The following is a 5,776-nucleotide window of genomic DNA, read 5'->3' as shown; positions in this document are numbered from 1 at the left end:
AGGATCAATTAAAGCTTCAACGAAGATATTGAGCTACAATGTTTGGTTTAGGGAAGATTTAGAGGTTCACAAGAGGATGAAAGCTATTGGTGACCTTATTCAACTTCATTCCCCTGATATCATTTATTTTCAAGAGGTTACTCTGATGGTTTAGGGATTATGGATTATGGTTTATGGTTTAAAGGCTGGGGTTTAAGGGTTAGGGGCTAGGGGTTAAAGGTTAAGGGTTAGGGGTTAGGGGTTTATGTTTTATAATTTAGGGTTTAAGGGATAGGGGTTAAGGGTTTATGTTTTAGATTAATTAGTGTTTTTTAATTTATATATTAAATAATTTCTTATATAATTGCAAAAGAGATAATATTAATTTTAATATATTAACATTATGATTATAGTTTAAATTATTTAAGAGATAATAGATAAACTTTATATATATATTAAATGGTTTAGGATTTAAGGTTTACTTGATATTTGTTAAATGGTGAAATTTTATATAATTAATTAATTCTTTTATATTTAAAAATATTTAATATAAACCATTTGATGTATTTAAATATTAGATTTTAAAAAATTGATAAACAAATAAAAAAAAGGTAACAGATTGATATGGATAAGTAATTATCTATTTTGGATAGGACCAAATTATAACAAATAAAAATGAAATACAAAAACTAAAAATTATAATTTTATCTAATTCTTTTAAATATTACTTAAAATTTAAAAAATTATTTATTTAAAATTTATATGAAATATTTAATTAAAATTTAATATAAAAATTGTAAAAAAGTTTAGCGTTAACGGCGTTTATAAAAAAAACGCCACAAAAAGTATACAATAACAATATTTTTGGTCCAAGCGCCGTTAAAAGTCGAGCAATAGTGGCATTGTTTTTCAAAACGCCACAAATATTTTTTGCGAAACAACCTCGTTTTGTATTTATATTTTTTTATCCCAAAATTTCAAATGAAATATTTTCTTTTTTTCCCCTATTTCCCAAAATTGATTCCCCCCACCCTCAGAAATCCCGCCTGAAATCTCTTCTTCTTTTTTCCCCATTTTATTTTTTCCCAAACCATATTGTTGCAAACTCGTAAGAATATTCAAAAGAAATTGAAGATAAGAGGATACAGCTTGAAAAAAGATGGTCTTGATGAGATTCTCTCCTTCGTCAATCACTTCCAAGATGCTGAAGATGAGACTATTGATCTCCTCCTCGACTAGCATGATCACCAATCCTGTAATTTGATTTATTTATGCTTTTCTAGGGTTTTCCTTATTTTTTTAATATTCTATTAGTATTTTTTTTAATTGTAAGCAGTGAATTCTTCCATAATCGACAAGGAGGCGGTGCACCAAGTAGTCAGTCTTCTACTGGATGCTGAAGCAGCTGAGGGGAAGATCTGTTTGAATATGCAGATGTAATTCTTGCAAAAATCTCCTTGTTGGAAATCCAGAGACTTAATTCGTTACGGAACACTTTGATAATTAGTAAAAGCAAGTAAGGAGGGAAAGACTGATGCTGGCTCTTTTTGTTTCTGACCACCTAAAATTTCATCCATGATCTTCAGTCAACGTTTGTCTCTATGTCTATACACCACTGTGTTACAATCTCCTTGGATAGTATTATTTTTATAAAAAAAGGTATTGCAATCCTTATAACATTCATTCTATGGCTTCCTGTCTAATATGTTGGTCAGTTTCCTTTCTTTAGATCATGATTTATGAATGAAAAGTAATTCATTCTTGTTGAGGTGTGCTGATTTTCAGTGTTTGTTTACAGACCATGGTTTTGATGTATGGGGCATCAGCTAATTTGAATGTAAAGAAAATGGATCAACACAAGAAGTTTAAGACTTGTACTGGAGTTCTATTGGAGGTCTTGTAGATTCATTGATTTTAGATGATAAGAGCTGGACGCTGCTTGTAGAAGCTGCAGTTGAGAATGTTGATTATTTTCTGGCTGATATTCTATCATTCTTACGATGAGAAGTCTGTTCCTGTCAGTATCATACATTTCATGCTACAGTCTAGCAGTAAACCATATATGCAAGCTAGTGATCAAGCCTATGTCAGTACTGTAGACACCTCTATTTGGAGGTTGCTAGAACTACATTGACAAATTGTTGATTTTCATTTGCTACAACTGTAAGAATGGAAAGGTTTGTTTCTTGCACTGCATTTAATATTGGTTAAATTTGTCAAGTTGTCATTTGAAGCTTGCATTTCTTTGTCACTATATATTTCTACTTTCTCTTTTGTCACTTAGGTATATAATTTCGGAGGAGCTTGGAGATGGTACCTGTGGTAGTGTGTTCAAAGCCTTCAATATAGAAACGTTTGAGATTGTAAGGAACTTGATCCAGTAGTTGCTTTTTTTATCTTTCTATTTACATAACTACATGATTTATTTTATTTATCATTAAGATATGTTCTTTTCATTTGTTCCTCATGTATGGTAGAACTTAATTCAATGATTAATATTATATACTTTGCTACAGTTAAAAAAATTCCTTTGACATGTAGGAAATTCAACTTAAGTCTTGTACCTCACCTATTTAAGTTAATTTAATGATTAATGTTGTATGCTTAGCTTCACTTAGAAGTTTTCTTTTAACATGAGGAAAGTTAGCACAAGTCTTATCTGATGATTGAAATGACCTCAATGCCTTGGAGATAGCAAATCATGAATATAGGATCAATTTTGAAGTCACTTTCTGAACCATTATGTGAATTCTTTGTTTTTAATTGGTCAGTCTTTCATGTACCTGCTGCTAATTTCTAGAGGTTACTTTAAAGCTTATATATGATTTCCTGTATACCTTTTTCTATATGTATATACATTTGAAATGAGATCCTGTTCAATTTTAACAATACAGTTTATGGTTGGACAGCTATCCTCTTTCTCTGCCTTATATTTGTCTTATTTTTATGTGTTGAAACTGCTTTGATCTTTCTTTTTATTTTATATTAGACAGAGAAAGCATTTCTCAAACAACCCAAGGTGTTTTTAAGGTGAACTAGCTTCTTCCTTTGTTATATATGTTTTACTTTGTTGCTAATTCATCTTACTCAGACCATTGTTATAGAATGTGAAAAGCCAATGAAGCAAGGAGTTCTCACTCCTAGACATGTTCGTCTTTTGCTTCACAGAGGTCTGTGGACTCTGAAATATTTTTCAGAGGTATTAATTTTCTCTTTTTCTTTTCTTCTTCGCTGAGTTTTTGAATTCTTCCTATCTTTTCTTTTCTATGAATCTGATGGAATGCAAGTGTTATTGGTCATGTACTTACGATTAGAAATATTTCTTGTGAATTGGATATTGAGGTGATTTTTCTCTGGTTTTTATAGCTGAAAGTTTGGATTTAATTGGAATTAGGGTTTTTTCTTTTAATCTTAAAATAATTTTTAGTTAAAGAAAATCAGTATTTCATTTGTTAAGGAAGATTTTTTATGTTTAAATTTGGAATAGGATTTTCAAATTCTAGTTATTAAAGGCCATGACTCTATTTTTTTTTTGCTTGATTCTTGTTATTCATGGTTTTAAAATAAATCTTATTTTTTTTAATTTTCAGTGTGTGGTTTTTCTTTAATCTTAAGTTTCCTCTCGGGTTTAATCTCAAAATCCTTGAAATTCATTTGGTTTCTGGGTGAATTTCTATATGTAAATTCTCCCGTTGCCTTGTAAATTCAGAATCTTTTTTATTTGTATGATTTAGGAACTCTGATTGCTGTTACTGTATTTGTATGATTTAGGAACTCTGATTTATACTTGATTAATGGTAGCTCGTTCAATTATTAAATAATTTCATAGGGAACTCTGGTTGGAACCTGGACACATCAAATTACAAGTTTACAAGTTTGTTTCTAGTAGCACATGTGGATAATATAATTGCCTTAATTAAGTTCATCCACTTATAAAACCTTTGTATGGGTTGCTTCTCTCTCTTTTCCCTCCCAGCTTGTGACTTGCAGTCTGTTTTGCCTACAAGAACATCTCTTTATATTCTATAACAAATTGCTCACATTAATATTTTGATATTTTTTTGGTGATGATTACAGGCTATTTATTATCTGGAAAAGGGGGAATCTGTTTTTGTGGCGGCACATACATCTGCTGGAAAGACAGTTGTAGCAGAATATGCATTTGCTTTGGCATCAAAATTACGTTAGTTATTTTGGTTTTTTGCTTGTAAATCTATAGATGTTTTGATTTTTTGTTAGCTGGAGATGTGACAAATTGCTCACATTGATTAAAAACCTCAGGTCATATCTTTTTTATTTTCAAGTTTCTGAAGTTCTATGCCGAATTTGGTTTAGTTTCAAGATTTTTTATAAGTTTTCATGTCCTGCAGCATTGCACTAAAGCTGTGTATACTGCTCCAATTAAAACATTCAGCAACCAGAAGTATAGAGATTTCTGTGGGAAGTTTGATGTTGGCCTTCTCACAGGTGATGTTAGTTTGAGACCAAGGGCTTCTTGTCTCATCATGACAACTGAATTATTAAGGTCAATGCTTTATCGAGGTGCATATATTATTCGCGATATTGAATGGGTGAAGGGGTTGCTTTTTGTAGCATTACTTTACATAGTAGTTTCATTACTTTTTCTGCTGAACGCTCTTGTTAGTTCTTTTCTCTGATTTGTGAACATGATATTTAAGATGTTTCTTTCTATTGTGACTATATGAATATAGGTTATATTTGATGAGGTGCACTATGTGAATGATGTTGAAAGATGAGGTGCACATTTATTACCTTGCAATGTGTATAGTCATAGGCAGGTTCAACTAGTCAGTTTGTTTCTCATATGCATTATTTATTTTAGTTTTGATTCTAAATTTTTATTTTTACTTTAATATTTACGACAACTTGAGTTCTAACTTTTAGATTTTAATTGTGTTATTAATTTATTATTTTAAATTCTAAAACTAAATTCATTAATTTTTATATTTAGTTTTAAGTTAAAATTTTCATAGAAAATTTAATTTAAATAATATTTTTTATTTATCCTTGAAAGTATATTTAAAGTTCAAATTTAAAAAATAAAACATAATATAATATTTATCATAAAAATAAATATTATTTGATTAAAATAATTTTTTTAAATGTTATATTTTTGGTGGCGTTTTTGCGAGAAGCGTCGCTAAAGGTTTGTTCTACAGCGGCATTTGTGGGAAAAGCGCCGCTAAAGGTATCAAGCTATAGCGGTGTTTGTGGAAAAAGCGCCGCTAAATGTTTTGATCTATAGTGGCGTTTGTGGAAAAAGTGCCGCTAAAGGTCCTGATCTATAGCGGCGTTTGTGCAAAAGCGCCGCTAAAGGTCCTGATCTATAGCGGTGTTTGTGGAAAAAGCGCCGCTAAAGATCATGATTTATAGCGGCGTTTATTTCTAAAAATACCCCTAACGTTTGCGACGTTGACAATAGCGGCATTTTTTGCGGCGCTTTCAAAAACGCCGCAAATACTTTTAGCGGCGTTTAAAAAATGCCGTTAAAAGTCTATTTTGGTGTAGTAAAATGATAATTAAAATGATAAGGATAAGCTAGAAGTAAAAAGAAAAATACAAAGACTACCTACAACAGGTGGTTTGTTATGTGTAAACCTGCTAAAACATAATGGGACGCACACTACATTGGGTGTTTGATAACCTGGAGAAAAATCAAACTAAAGGAAGTAGCACTACTTCTGTCAGATGTTTACCAAAGACGATCACACCAATTACAAATTTGAATCATTATAATATGGTAAAGAGATGTTAAATCCTCTCTTTTTCTTATTAA

General features: G+C 30.7%; 1 long non-coding RNA gene across 3 annotated transcripts; it reads left to right on the top strand.

The window, feature by feature from the left end:
• The first annotated feature begins 975 nt into the window (after positions 1-975).
• Positions 976-4,700, top strand: LOC107891930 (uncharacterized). Of its 3 annotated transcripts, XR_005918549.1 has the most exons (8): positions 976-1,234; positions 1,316-1,638; positions 1,778-2,156; positions 2,264-2,342; positions 2,969-3,009; positions 3,084-3,178; positions 4,057-4,162; positions 4,350-4,700. It is a non-coding gene; the product is annotated as an uncharacterized lncRNA (long non-coding RNA). The 3 variants fall into 3 exon arrangements; XR_001682372.2 differs by having other exon boundaries at positions 976-1,638; positions 3,071-3,178; XR_001682370.2 differs by having other exon boundaries at positions 977-1,638.
• Positions 4,701-5,776: the final 1,076 nt, after the last annotated feature.

The sequence above is a fragment of the Gossypium hirsutum genome, chromosome D09 (genome assembly GCF_007990345.1).
Source record: "Gossypium hirsutum isolate 1008001.06 chromosome D09, Gossypium_hirsutum_v2.1, whole genome shotgun sequence".
NCBI lineage: Eukaryota > Viridiplantae > Streptophyta > Magnoliopsida > Malvales > Malvaceae > Gossypium > Gossypium hirsutum.
The sequence above is the reverse complement of the archived record's forward strand: the minus strand, read 5'-3'. Positions and strand labels throughout refer to the sequence as shown.